We start from the raw sequence: 27,532 nt of genomic DNA, 5'->3' as shown, positions 1-27,532 counted from the left end.
TACGTACAGTCGGAAGGGTTGGCTCTTCATATCATGTGGTAAGTTGCCGAGAATTTCAACGAGAGGTGCTGCATATTCACCATAATCAAATTCAAAGTGACCATTTGCACTTACCCTCTTTCCTTGGCATATTTCAAAAGATATCAGATATGCCCATAAACAATGTTTAGGCACCATAATTGAAGCCGAACCTTTCCCCTGATGAAATGTTTGCAGGATGACGTCTATAGGGAATCATACATTCATCAAAATTCATACATTATGCCAGAATGTAATTTTTCATAAATCTCTCCTTCATCAGATTTATCAGAGGTCGGAGCTTTCACATTTTGTCTTGCCGATCTAAAATTTGGTATTATCGGCACAATGGACAAATCGCACGATTTTTTCAAATCGATCACACCACATGCAATTGTAAACTAATTCATTGCTTGTCCAGAGCATTTTCCTAGTAACATCTTCTGCTAGGTACAAAACTGTAGCCATTGAAGAGAAGAATTCCGATTAAGGACTTCATTTCTTCAGCTGTTATTTGTAAACCTTGTACATTTAAAAATAAAATCAATAACATTAGGCCTACAGTCAAAGAATACTTCAAATAATACTGTAGACTATTTTCCTCTATAAAATGTGTAGTCAACTACAGCAAAAATGCTACTCTTAGAAGGGGGATGTTCATCATGTATCTATGAAGTTGGTTTTCGTGTGAGTTTGATTGTTTTCTTCTTGGTTACGCTTTCTTTCTGTATTTTGTGAGCACGAAATTGAACTACTTGTCCTCATCTCATCTTCATTCTTAGACTCAAACCTCTTTCGATTCTTCAAAGGAAGAGTTTTCTTTATGTTATCTTATTTCTTCTTTCTTTATTTGTCACATCACTATCTTCATCACAGTTAGATAAATCATATGCCTTTCATCGTAATAAAATTGATTTCCTAAGAGATTATCAAGTAAACCGCCTGTACCTTCCTCTCTATAATCTTCATCAGAAATCACTGTGACGTCTGGTGGTTCAATATAGATAGTACTTAGGTTATTATACTGTCATCCTCTATGATTCTTACAGCATCAGTAAGTGTTATGTCCCAGGAACCATAATAAATTTTCAATGTGAATGCTATAAAGAGGAAAAATCGATTCCTCACAAAATGCTACGGCATCTGCCTAGTGGTACCGTACGGTACCAGACTAACTCTACATCATATATATTTGGCAGTTCATATATTTATAGCGAAAACATGAATTGAATGCTTTACTATAAGCCTTTCCAATATATGAAATCAGAATTTATTCAAAATTATAATCCTAATTGAATGTATTCAAATATTTACTTCAAACAGATACTAAAATTGAGTGATTCAAGAAAATGTGTATAATTACCGAAAACCACTACGCATACCAAGCCAAATAGCTTCAAAATATTATTTTCCTAACAAGGACTGGAATGTCAGTGAGTAAATTAAACAATGAGAAATTGTGAAAATAATCACTGTTGCCAACACAGCGACTGGAAACTACTGTATGTACCTGTGGTACCATACGGTACCGCTAGGCAGATTCGGGACAACGCTATGTTAGCTGCATTTTAACAAAGGTTGAAGAAACCGGGCCTTAGAGAACTAAACTGGGCTGTAATGGGTCAAAGCTGATATGCTGCGAGGGTTAAAAATGTTTTTCAGAAATTAGTCGACGAAAATTCAACCTATAGATTATCAGTGAACATTTTCAATAATGATGGTTGAGAGTGTGAGTAGAGGGGAAGGCGTATCAACCAAACTGAAATGGAGATTAGTTAAGGTTAAACTCTAGAATCTCTAGTCCTAACAGAGAATTAATAAACAGAATGCTAAAATGTGGAGTTTGTTTCCAAAAGGTACCAAATCCACAATTTTCGAAAAACGAGTTACAGATGGCAGCACATTCTTAGCTACCTCTAGAACGGAAACACTAGCCTTTCTCTCGAAAAAGTACCAAATCATGTCTTCAGAAGTCACTGAAAACAGTGTTTTATAGCAGAAAATACCACATCCATGCTGAGTTTGATGCCAAAACATACCAAATCTCTAGCGTGTTCCTATTGGTTCTCGACTTTGTGTCACTGATACGTCACGTGTCATGCAGAAAATTCATTGGCTATTATGATGACGTGTTAGTTGTTTGGATTATTGTGACATTAACGAACTTCCATTTTACAATACTATTATAAATTCTGATTCTATTGTTAGAACAGAGGATGAGGATAACATTGATGTTGATTATGATAATTACAAAATACATAGCCTCCATTTTATGAAATTTAATGAAGAATGTTTAGTAATATGTAGCCTATTTAATTTTGTAGTGCTAATGAATAATTCCTTTACATCCCCATTTATAATACTGAATTATTCCATGCCAAAATCAAAGTCATGTTCAGGAGGCTAAGAAAAAAGAATCTTTGTTAGTATCCATGGGCTATTTTGACATTAATAAACTCCAATTTTACAGTAATATTATAAATGTTGAGTGTTTTGTTAGAACAGAGAATGAGGATAACATTGATGTTAATTATGATAATTAGAACAACAAACATAGCGTCGTAAAATAACCAAAAACAAAAACAACAAACATAGCCTAATTTTTTGAAATGAAAAATGTTTAATTACTTATTTACTTTTACAGTAATAGTAAATAATTCCTGCACATCCTCATTCATAATTACTGATTTATTTCATGCCAATATGTACCTCATCCAACTGTGTTGCCAAAATGTACCAAATCCAAACTAAAATCATTAATAACTTCCTGAAAATGTGTGAAATATCTTAAATATATGCCTAAATATGATTGGTGACACATAAAAAATAGTGACATAAAGCCATAACAATATATAATATTTTTTACAGCTATGAGCAGTTTTTTTCATTTCCTGTAAAATTAGATCTGTTGGATTTGGTACTTTTTGGAAACAAGCTCCACAAATGTGAAATGTAAAGTTGAAGAAACGCAATACAGTAAAACCTGCCTTTGCGGTCATTTCATTTAAACGGCCACCTGGCCAATAGGCCAATTTTCTCTGGAACCAATTGGATTTGCCATAAGATCAATACAAATTCTCTCTTTATTTAGCGGCCACCTCATGCTTCGGCCAGCGGCCGGGGTCTGTTTGGATTGGAACCTGACTATAACAGTCACTGTCCAACAAATTTTTTTCACGGATACTGTCTGACCTATTTTTTTCGATGGTTAGAGGACAGAGAGCAATATCACGTAGACAATAGCTAAGTGTACAACAGTACACCCTCCATATCTTGGGGTTAGTTGGTTGCTATTTTATGACTCTTTTGTCACTTTCCACTCCGACTCTGCACAGCTATAAATTCTTACTCGTTTTTAAAGGATTGAAACACGGACGTCTTCTATCGAAAATGTCACGGTTATGTTTTAGGTCAGTAGTTAACCATTCGAATTTTTTTAATTTTTTTCTCCTCTTTCCATCTTTTTCTATTTGGATCAGCTTTTACGAATTTTTCTTCTTTTCATTCAGTTGATTCAGAGGAACTGTGAAGTTAGTTTGAGAGAGAAATCATGTCTAACAATAAATCTAGAGTGGTGTTTAGAGGTGAGACGAAAAATGATTGAAGAAAGTGAGAAGGGAACATCTGCGAGAAAAATTGCAGAAATATTCAAATGTGGAAGAACACAAATAAACGGTATAATTAAGATGAAATATTAAAAGAATGGAAGAGGCTGACATTAATATGCACGATTGTTGTATGCGCACAGTACTAAAAAGTCAATGAAATTCAGTATTTTCATGCTGATTCATAAAAACCGCAACCTTAATCAAGCGGCCACCTGATAAAACGGCCATTTTACAATGTAACTTCAGATGGCCGCTTTAGACAGGTTTCACTGTACTTTTAACGGCAATTTGTACTTGTAACTTACAGTTAATTAACGCTATGTTAGGTGCATTTTAACAAAGGTTGAAGAATCCGGGCCTAAGTGATATTTCCCTCTTAACGGTGACTGGGTTCTAGGGAGAGTTTTGTCTTTTTTTTCAATTGTGTGTTAAGATTAGGTCTGTACGACTTTTCGGAACTACTTCATGGTTTAATAACCGGGGTCTTAAAGCCCAAGGCGCGAAGACAACACACGGATGAAAAAGCAAATTTTGTTGACGATAAAGAGAAACCGTCGGAGTTGATGGAGCTCCAGACGGGACTGCTTAAACACAGTCCGGTCGTCCGCCAGGTTGCCTTGCAAGGAGCCCCTCTGCGGGGTGATTGATGGGCGCCCCCAGGCTGCTGCGTGAAGGTCAACCTCAATGAGCCGTGTTGGGCCCAGGCCCGAATAATTCCCGCCGGTATCGGGGTTAATCCACGAGCCTGCCTCGGGTGATTACAGTTACACTACGGCAGCCCCAGACGTCAAGAATCAAAGGTAATTGATTCGAGGGAGCCGCCCCGCAGCCAGGCTCTGTTAACTGCCTTCGCAGCACCATTTTTGGTCATGTTCATTTACTTAGTCAGCGCTCTGAATTTGTGAACTCCGTCTGGATATTCTATGTCTCTTGTATTCCTCGCGAAATACAGGAGATTTTTAAGTTCACAGCAATTGACGGGCTCAGGACAACGGACTGTGTTTTTTTTTTCGAAACTTTAGCCAGTAGCGGCCGGTGATCGAAATCCTCGGTGAGGCCAGATGCAACTATACCTTATTTTATTTCAAGGAGTGCAGTTCGGTGGCTCCTTTGAATACCCACTTACAGATTTATGACTTCCTACACAAACACCCCTGACAATTCCTCCAGTCCCCTAGTCCCAACATTGCACAGTTGTCACAATCCTGATGACCTTCGAAATTATGTAGTGAAACTGACGGGATTCTTGGAATTCGGAAAAGATGCGGCAACTCTACCTCCACGTGGATTTGACGGCCACCTGTCAATTCTTCTGAACGAGGGTTGTGATTGGTTACTAACAAGAGAAGACAAGATTTCCGTCATAGTAAGGAAGACATTTATTTATGACAACCAATTAGTAGGGGGCAGTAGGTCTGTCGGCAAAGTCCTTTCTACGAAACTGCACTCCATGAAAAAAAATAGAGTATACAGTAGAACTCCGATTATCCGTCACCCTATTAACCGATTGGCGGATTATCCGACTGTCTATTTCTCGCTCTTTTTTTATCTTCTTCAGAAATAAATAACTTATATGAAGATCTGTTTTGTACATCATATTAGTAGATTTTTTATTGTATTCGGTTATTTTATTAATTTTTTTATTTTATTGGGTTATTTTACGACGCTGTATCAACATCTAGGTTATTTAGCGTCTGAATGAAATGAAGGTGACAATGCCGGTGAAATGAGTCCGGGGTCCAGCACCGAAAGTTACCCAGCATTTGCTCGTATTGGGTTGAGGGAAAACCCCGGAAAAACTTCAACCAGGTAACTTGCCCCGACCGGGATTCGAACCCGGGCCACCTGGTTTCACGGCCAGACTCGCTGACCCGCTGACCGTTACTCCACAGGTGTGGACATCATATTAGTAGATTCTACATATATTTTGCTAGAGAGTGTTATTACAAGCCTTTATCGTTACACAGCATTTCTACTGTTCGAATTGGAGTTCTATAATATAACTTGTATATGAAATGTCTTCTACGGGTGTTAACAGAAAACGTGTTGTGCAAAGTATCGAAAAAAAAAATGGAAATAATTGAATGGTTTGAGAAAGAGAAACTGTGGCTCATCTCGCATCAGAAAATGAGATTTGAGTTATAACTGCGCGATTTAATAAAAAAACAAGGATAAAGTGTAAAAAGTACGTAAATCTACAATATGACGACTCTTTTATTCTTATATTTCCTGAGACAGGCATTACAAAGGGCTTTCTAGTCTCTTAAAAACCCGTCGTTGACAACCAGTCTTAAAATAGTGAACTTCTGATCCACTACATAGAGAGTTAAATAGAAGACCATGGCGGAAATTACAAAATTGTTCATGGTACGGATTATCCGATTTTTTCGATTAACCGTTCAGTCCATCCCCTTCATTACCACGGATAATAGAGGTTCTACTGTAGTTTAAGTGCCTCCGATAGGAAATGTTTATTTATGATATTAATTATTATTGTTATTATATTATTAATATCATTATTACTGTATTATTATTATTATTAATATTATTAATGAGAAATAATTATTTCATTCACCAAATAAGCTGTTATGCTGTGAGTTTCAGTGATTGTTTCAGTGTGATGAAGCAACCCATGTTATGTGCTGAAAATCCCCTGTCTTTATTTTATTTTTATTTTTTTTCCTCGACAGCAACAAACAAGGCCAACGGAAAGTTTATTTTGCACCACATTACCACTTAACCAATTATGTTGCCCATACCAGGATGCAATAGAAACACGCGTTTCAAGATTATCTGCCAGAAAAATTGTCAGCGATGTCGTAGGTATCTCGGTAGACTCTCTCTTTATTTAAAACTACCTTTCTTTTAGTATTATTTCTTCTCGAAAAAGTACACTCTAGCAATGAATTAACTACACCAGCATTAATTCTCGCATTTGTTTCTGTTTATATTTTCCCGAAATACATAACATCATTGGCCCAGATTCATTACTGTACTACGAAGTACAATAGCATAACAGCCTCGCTTACGTCATAAACTAAGACATAAGAGGAGAGAATAGTGCGGGTCTCTGCCTGCCAAAGAGCTGGAATTTTTGTTATTTATGGCCTATTTAGGAAGACAAGTCGCCATTGCTATTCCCACCCCATTCTACCTTTGAGGCCGGCCCATGGATGTGAGGAGTGAAAGCTGACCAGGCCAGACGAATTGTGCCTCAGCTACAACGTTTTAAGCGCAAACTCAAAGCCCGCGAAAATACACGAAATGCAGAACCCAGACCTGGCACGAGCGATCCTGGCCTCAGGAACAAATTTTACTGCAAAACAGGTCTATATACATCACAAAGTTTTCAAATGCTTCTACAGCGATATATGCTTCATTCAAATAACTAATACATTATATAAAAACACAAAATTTGATTTCAGTAGAGCCAAGTGACTGAGGTCCGGCGTCACTTGCCTCAGTCAATCAGCCGCCACTGACATTAGCCTAAAAGGTGAATTTAAGGAAAGAATTTTCGTGGACTAATTTCTGAGAAGTGTTTTTAACCCTCGCAGTATATCAGTTCTGATCCATTATAGCCCAGTTTAGTTCTCTAAGGCCCGGTTACTTCAACCTTTGTTAAAATGCACCTAACATTGCGTTAATTACCAGTAAGTTAAAAGTGTAAATTGCCATTAAAATATTGCGTTTCTTCAACTTTACATTTCACATTTAGCATTATGTTAGTCACAACTGTGAATTTGTGAACTCCGTTTGGATATTCTATTTCTCTTGTATTGCTCGCGAAATACAGGAGATTTTTAAGTTCACAGCAATTGACGGGCTCAGGACAACGGACTGTGCTTTTTTTTTTTTTCAAAACTTTAGCCTCAAAGGTGCATTTAACGAAATAAAGTTCGTGGTCTAATTTTTGAGAAGTATTTTTAACTCTCGCAGTATATCAGCTCTGGCCCATTATAGTCCAGTTTAGTTCTCTAAGGCCCGGTTTCTTCAACTTTTGTTAAAATGCACGTGACATGGCGTTAATTACCTGCAAGTTAAAAGTGTAAATTGCCGTTAAAATATTGCGTTTCTTCAACTTTACATTTCACATTTAGCATTCTGTTAGTTAGCACTCTGAATTTGTGAACTCCGTTTGGATATTCTTTTCCTCTTGTATTCCTCGCGAAATACAGCACATTTTTAAGTTCACTGCAACTGACGGGCTGAGGACAACGGACTGTGTTTTTTTTTTTCAAAATAGCCTAAAAGGTGAATTTAACGAAATAAAGTTCGTGGACTAATTTCTGAGAAGTATTTTTAACCCTCGCAGTATATCAGCTCTGGCCCATTATAGCCCAGTTTAGTTCTCTAAGGCCCGGTTTCTTCAACTTTTGTTAAAATGCACATGACATGGCGTTAATTACCTGCAAGTTAAAAGTGTAAATTGCCGTTAAAATATTGCGTTTCTTCAACTTTACATTTCACATTTAGCATTCTGTTAGTTAGCACTCTGAATTTGTGAACTCCGTTTGGATATTCTTTTCCTCTTGTATTCCTCGCGAAATACAGCACATTTTTAAGTTCACTGCAACTGACGGGCTGAGGACAACGGACTGTGTTTTTTTTTCAAAATAGCCTAAAAGGTGAATTTAACGAAATAAAGTTCGTGGACTAATTTCTGAGAAGTATTTTTAACCCTCGCAGTATATCAGCTCTGACCCATTATAGCCCAGTTTAGTTCTCTAAGGCCCGGTTTCTTCAACTTTTGTTAAAATGCACATGACATGGCGTTAATTACCTGCAAGTTAAAAGTGTAAATTGCCGTTAAAATATTGCGTTTCTTCAACTTTACTTTTCACATTTAGCATTCTGTTAGTCAGCACTCTGAATTTATGAACTCCGTTTGGATATTCTTTTCCTCTTGTATTCCTCGCGAAATACAGGAGATTTTTAAGTTCACAGCGACTGTCGAGCTAAGGACAACGGACAGTGGTTTCATTCAAAAACTTTAGCCTAAAAGTTGAATTTAACGAAAGAATTTTCGTGGACTAATTTCTGAAAAGTATTTTAATCCTCGCAGTGTATCAGCTCAGACCCATTATAGCCCAGTTTAGTTCTCTAAAGCCCGGTTTCTTCAAGCTTTGTTAAAATGCACCTAACATAGCGTTAATTAACTGTAAGTTAAAAGTATAAATTGCCGTTAAAATATTGCGTTTCTTCAACTTTACATTTCACATTTAGCAATCTGTTAGTCAGCACTCTGAATTTGTGAACTCCGTTTGGATATTCTGTCTCTTGTATTCCTCGCGAAATATAGGAGATTTTTAAGTTCACTGCAATTGACGGGCTGAGGACAACGGACTGTGTTTTTTTTTTTAAAACTTTAGCCTCAAAGGTGAATTTAAGGAAAGAATTTTCGTGGACTAATTTCTGAAAAGTGTTTTTAACCCTCGCAGCATATCAGCTTTGACTCTCTATCGCATGGTCGTTGTTTTGTTTAGTCATTGTCGCCAACTGCTTCCCCGTAAATTGATGATCATGAATACATTAAGATGCAACTACACGGTTAAACATTTCTTTCAACTTTAAAGAAATGAATGCAAGATTGATATTTAATAATAATTAATGTATTTACGCAGTGAAGACCACGTTCAAAACGGCGCACCATGTAGACATAAATTCTTCAGGCATCTTAATTGAAATTACCTTTTAAACTTGATTCTTTCGATATTCTTCCCAGATTGCACGCATACGCGATAGGAATTTTGAACTGTGTAGATGCAGTTTTAATTCCGTTACACACTACAGCGAGAATGCGTTTGTCGAGCTATAAAAAATGCTTTCCTGTAGCACTGAGTAAGTCAAAATAATTCACAGCTGACATTGGTCCTGCTCCCATAGGTAACTTAACCTATAATTGTAGCCTATAAAATTTTTATTTTGTGAATGAAATTAAACAATTAATAGAAAGTCTGGTGTTCAATTTATGTATCATCATCGCATATCAAACCCAAAGTTTTCGGTGTTCGCGTGGTGCTCTCTGCGGACGGTACCGTGTTGTAGCTAGCTACTTGGGAAGCGTCCACACCTCATGCCATAGTCTACGCGTACAGTACTTCCAAACATTAAACATGAGTTTTATTTGACTTTTTCCCGCTGTCTAATAAGAAACCAAGAAGAGTCGGTTTTTTTGCAACCATGCGAGAAACTGGTTAGGTTTGTAAGCTTACCTTAAAAAATATTTTGTAACGTTTGATCATAAAATTGTAGAGCTTTTATAGAAAATTATTTTAAAAAATACACATAGGTCTATAAACTTTGTAATATTTTAAATGTAATATTTTATATTCCAATTATATTTTCAATAAAACTGTGATATTTTTACACAATTCAGTTAAAAGAAAATGATTTCATGATGGAGAAACAAGGATTCATTCCAGAATAAGACGCAAGAGAGCCGGACGATCTAAATTATACTGTGCTTGGAAATGTAGTAAATTTAAATAAAGTTGCCGAAAAATTTTAATTAATATACGTCACAGTTGGAAGCATGAAGGAGCGATAACATCCTAAATAATTAACACTAATTTTGTAACAGCAATGTAATGCGCAACTCTTTGCTACACGGAGCTGTGCTAGAGCGGGTTTATTTCCGAAATTTTCCTACGCCTTCGGCGAATGTCAGTTAATGTGCGACTAATCCTTCTCCTCACCTTGCGCAATTAGGGCTACCGTAGAAGTGGGCAAAGCCAATCAGTGGGTGTAAAATCGATCATTTGCGATTTTTATTGAAAATTTTATATTTTCTCAATTACTTGTTAAAATTTTGTTATGCTGACTTCATTGCCTTACATTGCAAATGTAAGCGAGAGGGACAACAAAAAGCCTGCGAATGCCAACAATGGGAACACTGTGTAATTACCGTTGAAGTGAAAATTGTTATTTTCAACTTTTTCTCTTAAATGAAAACAAAGTCTTACAAACTCTAAATTATAGTCAGCAGTGAAAGGAGACAGGAAGTATACGTAAGTACTTTTCGTTGAGATTGTATCCTGAAATAATAGTTTTGCAGTTCGTAAATGTTAGTATTGAAACTTATTATTTTAAGAAAACTTGTACCTTTTTAGGGTTAAGTCGATCATGCCATCGACCTACCCGAAACAGATAGGACCAGCAGGAAGAATAAATTGTTCATCGAAATACCTCCAACTAACACTTATAAACAGAAAAGTGTCATAGTATAGCTTATATTGATGGGATAGTGGGGAAAGAGGAAGACGAAATTATGGTGAATTTCTTGCGTAAGAGAAGCACTGCCAAAGGAACATATTTTTTACACCCTTCTGTACCTGACTAAGGGAACAACGTAGTTTCTAAAGTGATATGAGGAGGGGAAGATTTCAAATAACATCTGATATAAACCTAAGCAATATTGATTTGCATTTCAGATTATAATTGAAGGGTGGTATTTTAATGTAAATTTTGAATTCTTAAATCTTTGTTTGTTTGTATGTGGAGTATTAAAATGTGTTTTTATGTTTTATTATTTGGCAATCATAGTCACGATTGTACAGTGGAGACCTATAGGCCTAATTGTATCGAATAGTATGATCACAGTAACAAAAGATACACTATATAATGATATAGGCATATATTGAAAAGTATTATTGTTTTTACACGCCTTATAACGAATAAAATATATGTAATACACTTAATTTGTTTTTTAGAAACATAAACAGTGATCGACTTTACTCCGCAATATTTTAAAATCGATCTTAAACTAAAAATTAAAAGGTGATCGACTTTACCCTATTTAAGCTGGTAACTTCGATCACAAGTCAAATAAAAAAAACAGTTTTTTTATAGGTTGTAATTCAATTCTTGTAACGTGTCTTTATAAGTGAAGGATATGTCGACAAAATGCTATTTTCTGGGCAACTTCGCTCCATTGCATAACCTTATTTCATTAAAAAATTGCAAGATTTTGATCGGCTTTACCCTCTTCTACGGTACCATCTCGCTGTCACCAATGTCGTCAACGCTAAACAACCAACTGAAATATATATAAACTCAATGATGGGAAAATACTGGCGCTCAATGTTCATTTTCCCATATGTACGAGCATTTTAATTTTATTTCCCTTTTAATTTGGCGTGTAATAACCATAATTTATACGATTTTATATATTTGCATCAGTTTGATTGAGATTTTCTGTAAATGAATGAAACATCACTTTTTTTCACTCTATTTTTCATATTATGGAGTTTCTTTCATGTTCACTACATTATAAATTCATTCAATTTTCATCATTGCAACAATTTCAATGATTGCAGTATGAGTATAATAAGTTCATTTTGAAATAAGTTGCAACATTTATCGATTATTGTATCAGTCACACATTTTTTACTCGTATGTGATACTCCTGTTCAATGTTATACAGATTTTATTTACAAGCAAATTACCTATGAAACCGGCACATCATTTATGTATTTGACGTCGCCACTGAAAATTTAATTTTAAATGTAATAATAGAAATGTAATATTTTTTATTAAGTGGCCTTTATAAGGAAGCTATTTAACAACGCTATATTAACTACTGTTATTTACAGTTGATGGAAATGGTGATAGCGACATGGTGTTTGGCGAGATGAGGCCGAGGATTCGCTATGCGATAGCCTGGCATTCGCCTTACAGTTGCGTAAGACGTCCAAGTAATCAGCCATGGCGGGAATCGAACACACGCCCGACCGCAAATCCAGATTATCAGTTAAACGCGATATCGCCTGGGCTACGTCGGTGGTTAAATGATATGTTACAATGAGATAAAATGTTACCAGAATTAGTTTTCTTCTTTTTATGCCTTCCAAGAGGCTATAAGCTTTTTACTTTTTCCTCTATATCGTGTTTCCACCTTTCTGGTCGCCTTTCAATATTTTCCCATTTAACTGGGAATTTATCCTCGCTATCTTTAAGGCGTTAGTTACAGCTTACAGCAGTAAAATTTTGGAAATATTCAACATTTTTTTCCTCCATTACTCTATCTTGTACAATGATGAAAATTAGTATGTGTAAAACACTGTCCTTCTGCTATATGAAAAAAATAGTTTTACGATTAAAAAGTTTTTTTTTTTTTCAAAATTCAATTCTCTGTTCAGTCATGAAGCGTTCCCACATAACTCGAAAACTATCCAAGATTCTATGATGAAATATTTTGCGTGTATTTATGCATGTCATATCTACAATATGATGCAAAAGACGCTACAATGCAGCGAACGAAGACGCTCTGTGTCATATAAAGCCTTACCCTCCTGAAGTATAGTATACTATATTTCTACTATACTATACTTCATACATGCATTCAGTTTCAAATTTGCCACTAAATGGAATCGTTATCGATCACTTCTTTTCTGTGCTTGTCAAGCTCCTGACATCTCTCGGGACTTACAGGAAGCGCAAGAAGATCGATTGCAATGCGTGTTCCAACTATTTATAAATGGAAATAGCGACCAGCAACTCAACGCCAAGGCACCGTAGGACATGATTTCGAAGTAAGTACACAGTAAACATATTTTAAAGACAGAACGTAACAGAATTGAAAATGTGTTCTTCCAATCGTTTCTAATATATTCCCAGGCATTATCCTTAAATACTCTCGCTTCCATCATGCTGATAACAATCTCCAACAATGCTCTCTTATGCATTTCTCTTCTTTTATTTCTAATTATAATAAATTCTAAACTCCTCTTTAGATCCCTAACTGCGTCCATTACTTCCGTATATCCTAATCCTTGTAATTATTTACTTTTAGGATAAAATTAGTTCAGATATTCATGTGTTACAATAAAAATTATACTTACTAAAAAGATGAATAAAGTAAATAACCGAAAATACATAATTAATGGCTCTGAATTAAGACTATAATAAAGGAAGCAAAAAAATAAGGAAAAATAATTGTTTAACTTTACTCCTCAGCAAAACTCTATATGCGTAATTCTGCGTAAGATGGAAAATTAAGGGGAGAGGAGGGTAGAACATAATTCTAAATTTCTCCTAATTGATGAACTTTTTATCTTTATATCTATAAATATCACTACTGCAACAACTTAAACTCGAAATTATTTACAAAAATGGGGACCAAATTTTGAAAAATATACCAGGATACATGAATTTACTAAAATGGGTATTCATATCTCAGCAATTTTTAAAGACAATTTCAAAACTTCAATGACATTGTCCTCTAAAAAGCACTTTTTTTAATGTCTTCAGCACCATTTTAACGTTGGATTTCATAATTTTAAAATAAATACATTTTAAGAATGAGTTTTAGAGAAATTTTTATACATATGTTTTGGTATACTTTTCAAATGCAACAAAATAACAATTTTCTATTATAGAGAAAAATTTCCCAATTGCCTAACGAATATTTGTTATGCATGTAGAAATAATAGCTCCGAAGGTATACAACTCCATATATGAGAATAAAGCAAACAATTTAAATTACAGGAAATTTTAATCAAAGCTTAGTGTCGTTTTAAAACTTTGTCCACCAGAGCTTTAAAAATGGGTTTACAAGAGTTAACAAAGTCATAAATACGCATTAAATTACATGTAATATAATTTTCATATAAAAAAATTATTTTAAAGTATTTTCTTTCAAATTACTAGTTTTCCAGCATATTAAAGCATCCTTTGCCCTTGAAGACTATGTGTATCACAGTTTTAAAAATGGCATCGCCGCAGCTAACAATAGCATAAAAGCGCATTAAATTTTGTGTAATATGTATTTAATGCATCAGGGTGCATTTGAAAGCAAAAAGATTTTTTTTTTATTTATTGTTTATCCACCATTAAAAATCATCCTTCCCCTTGAAATTCAGTGCACCAGAGCTTCAAAATGACATCGCCGCGGCTAACAAGGGCATAAAAGCGCATTAAAAGGTATGCATTATATTTTTCATGTGTCAAAAATGTATTTTAAAACGAGAAGTTGCTTTTTAATTTACTGCTTTAGTACCACATTAAACCAACATTTCGCTTGAAAAATCTGTGCACCAGATCTTTAAAAATGGCGTCGCCGCAGCTAACAAGGGCAATAAAGAGCATTAAATTTTATGTAATATATTTTTCATATATCAAAGTTTATTTTAATATAAATAATTTTTTTCATTTACTGGTTTTCCACAATATTAATAGTACATTATGCAACGAGCCTATAACGGTAGTAATTAAGATGCGAGTATGTTTGTTTATGAAACGAGCGCAAGCGAGTTTCATAATTTTCATACAAGTGTCTTAATTACTATTGTAGGCAAGTTTCATACGACTTTTTATGCTCGGCCATATTTCTAACTTGAAATTATTCATAAGTATTCATGTTATGGTTATGTAAGTGAGGAGGGGAACTGACCTAAATTGTGAGATGTGCGCAGACGCGAAAGTATTGATTTTTTCCGAGAAACGAATGTCATTGACCTTGATATAATCTAGAGAATAACATGAACATTAGTCTTGATATAACCTGGAAAATGATTTAGAATTGAAAAACGAGATGACAAATTGAATTTATTTGAATATTATTTACAATTAACGCTAATTATTATAGTAACAGAACATAACCTTCTGCGACAGTATTGGATTTCCAGCCTCCGTGACTTTTCGCTAGTTGTCTTTCGATTGCATATCCGAGAATAATCGATACTTGCTGTTTTATAATGGTACAATGGTGATTTCTCATTGGCTCAACAACTGAACTATGATGAATAGGTGTACTTTAATGAGGTGTATTAAAGGGCTACTATCAGGTGTATAATTGCTACATTTCGGCATGGTCCAGCATAAACTATCTTATACCCTTGAAAAGTCTGTGCAACAGAGCTTTAAAGAAATGCTTCGCTGCAGCTAACAAATATTATGTAATATATTTCTCATACATCTAAGTGAATTTTTAACTTTTTTTATATACTGGTTTTTTTACCATAATAATAAATCCTTCCTCTCGAGAAGTTTGTGTACCACAGCTTTAAAAATGGCAAGAAAGTGCATTACATTTTATGTGATATCGACAGATATTGGAGAAAAAAAATGGGTACAGTACACCAGTTAAACGTAGATTTCAAAAAGTCATAGCTATGACTTTGTTAAGAGGGAAGTTTTATATAATATTCTTATAGAAGTTGGTATTCCGAAGGAACTAGTTCAATTAATTAAAATGTGTCTCAGTGACGCGTACAGCAGAGTTCATATAGGCCAGTTCCTATGAGATGTTTTCCTATTCACTGGGGGCTAAAGCAAGGAGATGTACTATTATCTTCATTTTTTAACTTCGCTCAAGAATAAGCTTATGCTATTGGGAAAGTCCAGAAAACAGAGCGGGCTTGGAATTGAAAAGGTTACATCAGCTTCTTGTCTATGCGGATGGTGCGAATATGTTAGGAGACAATCCACAAACGATTACGAAAAATCACGGAAATTTTGCTTTGAAGCACGTAAAGCGATAGGTTTGGAACTAAATCCCGAAAGGACAAAGTATATGATTATGTCTCGGGACCAGAACATAACAATAATAATAATAATAATAATAATAATAATAATAATAATAATAATAATAATAATAATAATAATAATAAGATTGTATCATTATCCATCTAAATTAAAACAGACGCTGGTACAGACACTCATTCTACCTCACTTCGATTATTGCGACGTTTTGTTCAGTGACCTCAGGATTGATTCCGCTCAGAAACTACAGCGTGTTCATAACGCGTGCGTCCGCTTCATTTGTAATGTTCGATACTATGATCATATCTCACCTTCTTTCAAGAAGTTATCATGGCTTAGGTTACATGAGAGGAGAAATCTGCACTCACTTTCTCTCTTATATCGAATTATACACTCTTCATCCCCCTATTATTTATTCGCTCGATTTCATACTCTCTCTCGCTATCATAATATTAATACTCGATCACAACGCGATAACACGCTAGAAATTCCACTTCACGCATCGTCTCTGTATTCCTCATCCTTCACTGTTGCTACCTCTCGTCACTGGAACTCTCTGCCGCCTGAAGTCAAGGGCTGCCGAACATTGAATTCTTTCAAATCCAAGTTAGAAAATTATCTTATGACGAGTTGCCAAACTAACTTATTATTATGACAAGTGTTGTATTGCATGTTTCCACGTATTCACATTTTTTTTATGTTCTAATGATATTCAACTTATTTTATATTTTTGTTTTCATATTTTCCGATAATGTTATATCTCTAATGTGATAAGTTGAGCTATATATAATCTTAATTTTCCTTATTGTGTGTACTTAGAAATATTGTATTCACTGTATACTTTGTACTGCACTATTTTATTACTATTATTACTATTATTATTATTATTATCATCATCATCATTATTACTATTCTTATTTATTATTATTATTCTTATTATTATTATTATTATTATTATTATTATTATTATGAATAATTGTCTTTTTTTTGTATGCCTCATTTATTTTGACCTGCTGTTCACATATTATTATGCTTTTTTCTTTCTTTCTGTATGTTATATATTATGTCCGATTTCTTCTTATTTGTTGTTTATTTTTTATTATTATTATTATTATCTTATTCAGTTTTGTGTGTAAAATTGTAGTGTAATTTGTAAATTTGTAGTGTTTTTGTAACGCAGTCTTTACTCCTGGTTGAGTGTTAGAGAAGGCCGTATGGCCTTAACTCTGCCAGGTTAAATAAATCATTATTATTATTATTATTATTATTATTATTATTATTATTATATTTATTTATTTATTCTGGCGAATTTAAGGACATCAGGCCTTCTCTTCCACGAAGTAATACGAACATAGTACGAAATGGAAATGTAAAACTTGGAAATTTTATCCTTCGAAGAGGTGGAAAAATTCAAATATCTTGGAGCAACAGTAACAAATGTAAATGACACTCGGGAGGAAATTGAACGCAGAATAAATATGAGAAATGCCTGTTATTAGTGGGTTGAGAAGATTTTGTCATCCAGTCTACTGTCAAAAAATCTGAAAGTTGGAATTTATAATATATTTATTGCAGCCAAATGGCCATTTAGATTGCATTTAATTTACTTTTGTTTTTGCGTACTCGCTTATTCATTTTGTTCTTTTGGCGCACAGTTCAATGTGATAGCGTTCACATTTCTTGCTTCACAATGTACACACGCATGAGTCACTCGGGTCGTGATAAAAAGTTACAATTTATAAAACAGTTATATAACCGGTTGTTCTGTACGGTTGTGAAACTTGGACTCTCAATTTGAAAGAGGAACATAGATTAAGGGTGTTTGATAATAAGGTTCTTAGGAAGTATTTGGGGCTAAGAGGGATGAAATTACAGAATAATGAAAAAAGTTACACAACGTAGAACTGCACACATTGTATTCTTCACCTGGCATAATTAGGAACATTAAATCAAGTCGTTTGAGATGGGGAGGGCATGTAGAACGTATGGGCGAATCCAGAAATGAATGTAGAGTGTTAGTTGAGAGGCCGAAGGGAAAAAGATCTTTGTGGAGGCAGAAACGTAGATGGGAGGATAATATTGAAATGGATTTTAGGGAAGTGGGTTATGATTGTAGAGGCTGGATTAATTTTACACAGGATAGGGACAAATGGTGGGCTTATATGAAGACGGCAATGAACCTTCGTGTTCCTTAAAAGCCATAAGTAATTATATTTTATGTGTATGAAAGTGTATTTTAAAGCAAAAACTGTTTCTTTTTACTTTTTTAATTTACTGGTTTTCCATCGCGTAACGCAACCTTCCCCTTGAAAAGTCTATGCATTAGAATTTTAACAAAAATGTCGTCGCCGCAGCTATGTAGGGTATAAAATTGCATTAAATTTATGTAATATATGTTTCTTGTACCAAATTGTACTTAAAAGCAATTGTTTCATTTACTGGTTTTCCACCATATTAAAGCCCACCTTTGCCCTAAGAAACGGCGAAAGAAAAGCGATACTGAAATAATATAATATCGTCATCTGAATGCAAGAACAAGGTAACTTGATTTTTCATATTTTTTTACATTGCCTATTTACTTATTTATTGCACTAAGGAATATGTGTAGTTTTCTTTTACCCATTTGTTATATTGGAAAATAGATATCGCTGGCATCGTTCGATCAGTTACCTAGTTCTTGAATTCACGTGACGATATAATATAATATAATATAATATAATATAATATAATATAATATAATATAATATAATACAATACAACACAATACAATATAATATAAGTACATTATGCAACGAGCCTATAATGGTAGTAATTAAGACGCGAGGATGTTTATGAAACGAGCGCAAGCGAGTTTCATAATTTTCATATGAGCGTCTTAATTACCATTATAGGCAAGTTTCATACGACTTTTTATGCTCGACCACATTTCGAACTTGAAATTGTTCACAAGTTTTCATGTTATTGTTATGTGAGTGAGTGCAATAGCCTACCTCATAAATTGTGAGATGTGCGCAGACGCGAAAGTATTGATTTTTTTTCCGAGAAACGAATGTCAACGATCTTGATATAATCTAGAAAGTAAGATAAAAATTAATCTTGATATAACCTTGAAATTGAATTCGACATTGAAAAACGAGATGACAAATTGAATTTATTTGAATATTATTTACAATTAACGCTAATTATTATAGTAACAGAACATAACTTTCTGCGACAGTATTGGATTTCCAGCCTCCGTGATGTTTCCCTAGTTGTCTTTCGATTGCATATCGGACAATAATCGAAAACCTGAATTTTAATGAATAAGTGTACTTTAATGACATGCATTAAAGGATTGCTACGGGTGTATAATTACTACATTTCGGCATGGTCGAGCATGTAATATAATATAATATAATATAATATAATATAATACTTACTTAATAATGGCTTTCAAGGAACCCGGAGGTTCATTGCCGACCTCACATAAGCCCGCCATTGGTCCCTACCCTGAGCAAGATTAATCCAGTCTCTATCATCATATCCCACCCCCTCAAATCCATTTTAATATTATCTTCCCATCTACGTCTCGGCCTCCCCAAAGGTCTTTTTCCCTCCGGTCTCCCAACTAACACTCTATATGCATTTCTGGATTCGCCCATACGTGCTACATGCCCTGCCCATCTCAAACGTCTGGATTTCAAGTTCCTAATTATGTCAGGTGAAGAATACAATGCGTGCAGTTCTGTGTTGTGTAACTTTCTCCATTCTCCTGTAACTTCATCCCGCTTAGCCCCAAATATTTTCCTAAGAACCTTATTCTCAAACACCCTTAACCTATGTTCCTCTCTCAAATTGAGAGTCCAAGTTTCACAACCATACAGAACAACCGGTAATATAACTGTTTTATAAATTCTAACTTTCAGATTTTTTGACAGCAGACTAGATGATAAAAGCTTCTCAACCGAATAATAACACGCATTTCCCATATTTATTCTGCGTTTAATTTCCTCCCGAGTGTCATTTTTATATGTTACTGTTGTTCCAAGATATTTGAATTTTTCCACTCCTTCAAAGGATAAATCTCCAATTTTTATATTTCTATTTCGTAGAATATTCTGGTCACGAGACATAATCATATACTTTGTCTTTTCGGGATTTACTTCCAAACATATAATATAATATAATATAATATAATATAATATAATATAATATAATATAATATAATATAGGCTATTATAATATAATGAACAAAATGAATACCGGAATACATAAAGATCATGACGCGAAGAACTGAAGACCGAATTCTGGGAATTACTGACTTACAGATCTACTGACACAAGAAAATAGAGCTTGTTAAGTAGTAGATTTTAAACTTCAAAGTTTCATGAGACTCAAACATGTCTCGGAATGTAACCAAATCGTAGTTAAAATGACAAGTCAACGACTGCACAGCTACGTCGGAGCAGACAGGGACGCTTTAAGCACGATGCAAACCCCACTTGAGCGGGCTGCAGTGAGGGCGGTGTAAAGTTTTGGAGCGAATCCACTTCCAGTTAATCTAGGGCGTCTAGCTTCCATTAGGGCCATCTGTGGCTCGAATTCCTGGGTTAGTGTTCCGAAGTTCTCCATCACAAGTCCCATTTAAACGCTGTGCTAGGCTGAGTGCTAGGGCGTCACACGTGAAGGAAAGTTAAAGCCATTCAAATAATAAGCACTTGATACATTATGGATTCAGACTGATGTGTGTTTGAATATTGCTTTCTGATGTTTTCGTTTATTTCACGACGCTGTATCACTATTAGGTCATACAGAGTATCCCATTTATCTTGCGCACCTATCTTTTTTGTTTGGATAGGTATTGAAATTTTTGTTTTTGAGCGTTATGTTAGAACGAGGGGCTAACATGAGTGTGGAGATTTAGTGCATGTAACTACATTATGGTACAAGATACACCTGACGTCATCAATTTCTTTAATATAACTACAGGGACATCATTTTATTTTTACTTCAATTTTTATTGTACCTGAGTTTTTGAATGTACTTCACTCCCACCCCTTCTACTAATGAAGTTCCAACTCCACACAGAACCAAGACCGCAGATAGTAAGCAGTACTGAGTTACTGAGTATAGTACGTTCCAGAAATATGTTCGCGTTTTCCAGTGACGAAAGAGCTTTCAATATTGAATCATATTTTCGCACAGGTACTGTCCGTTTGCCTACGTCGCATCCCGATTTCCCCCACCTGCTTCTTTTCGCCCCTCTGTAAAAGCTGGGTTATCTTAGCTCTTTTCTGAAAACATTAATTTCTCTTAGGAATTGGACGTTTACGTAATATTATACAGCTGTTTAATTTAACTTAAATAAAAGGGCCCCGTTAAGTAATTACCTGTCACGTGATTTCCTCCCTTTCTACAATCCTGCGGCATAACCACTTGGACGGACAGTAGATAGCATGTCTGAGTAATTTTATATTTTCGGGTCGGGCAGAAGTGAAGATTGAATTTACAGTACGTAGAGTAGGTACAGAATTATTTCAACATGAGTTACTAGTACGAAGGACGAAACTGGCAATTGCAATTAGATGCAATAGTCTATAGTGCGATAATATGCTTAAAAGAACTGAAGCCTGTATCGAAATGAACGGCCACCATTTTCAAAATTGTGTTTAAATATTCATATTATGATTATTTTTCAATTTAACTTCTTTCTCTATATTGTACGCTAATGTGCTGTAGACAGTATAATATACACCGCATAATGAATACGTTCGCATGGATAACTCACTTCGTGAGTAAAAACACTTATTCTTAATACAGTACTGTACTTTGATTAAAGAAAAACCTAATGAAAATTATCAAACTGAAAATCGCGATATTTCCTAGTTTACGTAAATGGATGAATTACTTTTCTTCCTTCCTATACGTAGTAGAGTGATTTGTGTTTTACGCCAGTATAATCGAACTCCAGTCTTGGAGGGGGGAGCAAGCGGTATTTCCGTTTCTCTAAAGATATAGACAGGTTAATATTAAAAATGTTAGTAAAAATAAAATGATGTTCCTGTACATTCTTTAATCACGTTACATTAATTATACACATCAAGACCAGGTCAGAAAGGTATCACAATGTCACCTTCCTAATCATTAACAACAACAAAACGAAACAAAAACATATTTCCAATGTGATAATGTTAGCTTTGAGAGTCACAGAAGATGTTCCAAATGGTGACCATTCACATTAATGCACATTCGAAGGCGTTCCCCGTAAGACCGTATGACTGCCCGGCATGTTGCTGGCTGAATGGACACATAAGCCTGTCGAATTCGTTGCTGCATGTCGTCTGGTGTGGTCAGAATGTTCTGGTACACACTGTCCTTTACAGTTCCTCGCAGGAAGAAGTCGAGTGGCGACCGGTCCGGAGAACGTGCAGGCCACTGTACGTGGATTCTGGCGTCGACAGTTGTGGTTTTTTTACATGTTAAGACAGCAAACACACAATATACGACATGTACAGACGTCAGTTGTCTTTCGCTTTGTGTAAGTTAATGCACAAGATGAATGGGACACCACAACAAACGGCACATTCTGATGGCATTCTTTTTGCATTTTGTTGTTATTGATTGGGAAGGTGACATTGTGATTCATTTTTGATGTTGTCTTAATGTGTGCGATCAATGTAACATGATTAAATTATGTAGTGTTCTTTGAAAAACTGATGACGTCACGTGCATCTTGTATCATAATGAAGTTACATGCACCAAATCTCCACAAGCATGTTAGCACCTCGTTCTGACATAACGCTCAAAAACAAAAATTCCAATACCTATCCCAACAAGAAAGTTATAATAGGTGCACAAGATAAATGGGACATTCTGTATAGCGTCTATGGTATTGGTGATAGCGAGATGGTATTTGAAGCGCTATTTGTTAAAAGGTCGGAAGTCACATTTTTATCGAAACTCTGTTTTAATATGTTAGATATCGATTTATGTTAAAAGGCGTTAGAAATCCCAGTACAAATACGAGTAGTTAAACACATGTATAGAATTTTACGATTTATGTTAAGAGGACGGATGTTCTGAACTTCTGATCTTTTAACAAAAATTATGTGTGATATTTTTTTAAGTTGGCTGACCTGTTACAGATTCCAATAAACTGTACATAGTAATGCAAAACTGTTAAATTGTTGACTTGTTCACATTACTGTACTGTAGCATTAAGCGTCTGTGAAAATCTTTTATTAAAGATGAGTGATAGTAATAATTCTGAAACTTCTAATGAGGTTGTAACAGAAAAAAGACGAGCAAATGCAAGTAGATACATGTGTTATTTTCGAAATTACCTTAATAATTAATTGTGTTTTCATTCAGTGAGCATTTAGAGATTGTGAAAATAAAAGTCTATGAATCCTACAATTAATAACCTGTAATAATATTAAATTATACAATGTGTTTTCTGTAGACATTCAATAAGTTCTGTGTAGTTCGACCACTTTTGTAAGAAAAATAAAGTGTTATTTTCGAAATTACCTCAACAATTACTTGTGTTTTCATTCAGCAACATGTATTGTCTATTTTATAAACCTTTGCTTAAGAAAGCATGATGTTAAATTAAAACTAAAAATTTGAAAATCCATTATTTGTTAAAAGAACGGAAGTCCAAAGGTAAATTGAGGCCCTTTTAGGAGTCTTAAATTAATGGAAAACTTTGAAAACACTTTAAATAAAAGGTCTGATTCCAAAACCAATTACTGAGATTAAAGAGAAAGTTTTAATCTGTATAGTATTGTTCATCAAGTGTTTTTTTGTCTCTCCTGTAAAATTTGTATTTTAGGACTTCCGCTCTTTTAACAAATAGCGATTCTTTTGGCGAGATGAGGCCGATACTGAGTTATCCTTATAGGTTAGAGGTTGGTAATATTGTGATACTAATAATAATTTGAGTACCTTTTGAGAATATTTTTACAATTTTACTGAGTGAGCGAATGACCGGTTTTGTGCAGAAACTTCTCCACGAACATTCCTTAATACGTTCACGCAAAAAAAAAACGATCTTCATCTCGCTCAGTAAAATTGTAAAAAAGTTCTCAAAAAGAACTATCATAATATTATTAGTATCACAATTTTACCAACCTTTACCTTATATGAGTCTTCTAGTATCAAAGTCAGCTACATCCATTTTATAAAATTTAATAGGAGAAACAAAAGACTAATTTTAACAACGGCTTTTCTATGAACTGTTTGATTACTTTGGCAATATAAAGTTACGACATAGACAAACATACACTGGAAATTTGAATTTTCTAGCTTTTTGATTTTTGGCGGAAAACATTTTTTATTTGAATGTATCTGACTTTGAACCCACCATTGTGGAGTTGACTGTTTTTGCAATGACAGAATGTAATCACGCACCAAATGTGAAACTATCATCTTTTATTAACTGCTTAATTATTTCAAGTGAAACGAAATATTCCCTTTCTCTCTTATACCAAATTTTGCACACCTCTGCTCCCTTTTACTTATTTGTCCGATTCCACAGTCTTTCTCGCTATCATAACTCAAATACTCGGTCACAATATAACACGCCACAAATACCACTCCACACATCATCTCTTTATTCTTCATCTTTCACTGTTGCTACTTCTCATCACTGCAATTCTCTGCCGCCTGAAATCAAGGGCTGCCGAACTTTAATTTCTTTTAAATGTAAATTAGAAAAATATCTTATGATGAGTTGGCAGACTTAACGCGTTTCAAATATTTAATGTAATGTATTCCACTGTATGTATTTTTATTATTTGTTTCTTATTTTTATTGTGTTATCATGTAAATCGTGTTTATTTATCACTTAACACCAATATGTATTCCACTGTGTAGTTTTTTATATTTTTTTATTATTAGTCTATTTTTATTGTCTACATTTTATTTAATTGTTGGTTTGGTTTCTCGTTTAATTATGTGAATTCTACTTACTTGTAATCTAATATTAATATATATTCCAATGTGTTTATTTTTATTTTTAGTGTGTACATTTTTTATTGAATTATCGGCTTCTCTTCTTGTGCGATTCGTATTTGATGCTAACAACATTAATATGTATTCCACTATGTTTATTTTTATTTTATGAGGTAAATTTTTATGTAATATCTTTTTTTGATCTCATTATATACCTAAATCATATCAGTATGTAATTACTTCGTTTCGATCCAGTTGTATGTTAAACTATGTAAGCAAGTTTTAATCCTGTTTGAGTGTAAGAGTAGGCCTTGCGGCCTTAAATCTGCAAAGTAAAATGAAGCCATTATTATTATTATTATTGTTATTATTATTATATGGATAATACAAACTTGTTCAATACAAGAAATTAAATGTAATAAAAGAATGGAAATTTATTTCTTTGAAACTCACACAAAAATGAAATTGAATTATTCACAATATTTTCCATAGCCTTCCAATTAATTAATTAATTAATTAGTTGATTTGTTAATTAATTTGTTAACATATACATAACTGAAGGCTACAATGACTGCTAGTTCGAAACAGCGGAGAGTTCAATTTGTCAACAATGTTGGCTGTAGCAAATTAATACGCATATGTTGACGTAGCTGATTCTGCAGCTAACAGGGAAATTCATCCATCAATTTAAACAGATGGTTTGTAACTTAACTCTTTACAGATATATAGAAAAACATATAGAGATCGCAAATACAGCACTAACGCAATTTTTAAAAATGTAGATATAGCTGACTAATAGGTCTAGGCCTACGAGACTGCTCATTTACGTTTAATTTTCTCTTTTATTAAGTACTTCATTTTTTAGGGTAATGGAAAGAATTACTTAGCTCTTTTATATTTATACATTTATTTATTGAAAACTGATCAATTCTTTCCCATTATAACTGATTAAATTATCTTAGGAATAACAGGGTAATCTTTCTTTGAGAATTCGTCAGAGATTACCTGGCAATCGCCTTACAGTTGAAAAAATGCTAGGAAAAAGCAGAATCAGGTAATCAGTCTAAGCTGGAATCGAACTCACGAAGGATCGCAGCCCCGGATCTGCAGGGAAACGCGCTATTGCTTGAGCTATACCGGAGCTCGTTTTGTGTTCATAATTGAGGGAAAGAAGACAGAGGACGCACACTGGAAAGTTTTCTTTTCTCAATCGTACTATCAGGGACTGGAATGCTTTACCTGCAGACTTACTAAAGGCTTTACCAACAACCAAATATGTATTTAAAAATAGGCTTAAGGACTTTACTAATAAACAGTAATTATACACAGTATTTAAAGGGTGTAAATGATATTTTGTTATTGAAGTGTTGTATCAGTGAAGAATTATGTTGTGTCAGTGAAGTGTGTTGAGTAAGTGAAACGTGTTCCTGTCAGTGAAGCTTTATAGTTTATAGTAGCAGTGCAAAGTATTTGAGCAGTGAAATGTTTTTGAAGTGTTAGTGAAATCAGGATAGAATCAGTGAAATGTGTCGTAGTTCCAGAGCAGTGAGTGAGTTGACAGCGAAATGAGTGTAGTGTTGAAAGGTACTTCTGCAGATATGAACATATCATACTCGTGGGTTTTAGGTCGTACATAGTTTTAAGGTACAAATTAGATTTACTTTAAATGTTATTTTAACTGATCGTGCTTCATTTAATTTAGGGTGTTCCCTGTTGTCGTCGTTATTATTATTATTATTATTATTATTATTATTATTATTATTATTAATTATTGTTAGTATTAATTATTAGTATTATTATTAATTGTATTTTTATTAATTGTGTTTATTATTGTCTTTATTGAGTGTAAGTAGTTACCACTGCCACCGGGTATATACCCATTGCAGTGTGAATAAATAAATACAAAATGAGCAACTCTGTTTCATTTAATTTCATATAACATAGGGATCAACAAGGTGGAAACTCTAATGTTCTACTTTCGAAACTATAACCAATAAACTTTGTGAGCAAAACAGAAAACGAAAATTCATCTTAATTGTGCGAAAGTTAGGGGAGAGTCGGGTAGTATCGGACATCGGGTAGTATCGGACAGTGCGTTTTTTTTCATCTACAACCATATGGTAGTACCTGAATGACATGGTTACATTTCTCTATGCGACATCACAGAAACGTAACCATGTCAATCAGGTACTATCATCGTGTGGTAGATGAAAGAAACTCACTGTCCGATATTACCCGATGTCCGATACTACCCGACTCTCCCCTATATGGATACATTTACGTAAGGCTTTCGAACAACAGATAAATAAAAGAACTATAAACAATAGTACCATATTCAGCGTGACAAAGTACCGGAAAGGGTGTAAAATGTATAAAAAGACAAGAAGTGTCAACTTGTTGACACTTATTCTATCCTTTGTAAACGTAAATAAGTTAAGAACCAGTAGGAACGTCTGGGAAGCACCTTTCCCGTGAAAATAATTTTAAAC

This window comes from Periplaneta americana, chromosome 10, assembly GCF_040183065.1.
Source record: "Periplaneta americana isolate PAMFEO1 chromosome 10, P.americana_PAMFEO1_priV1, whole genome shotgun sequence".
NCBI lineage: Eukaryota > Metazoa > Arthropoda > Insecta > Blattodea > Blattidae > Periplaneta > Periplaneta americana.
This window is presented reverse-complemented; position numbering follows the sequence as displayed.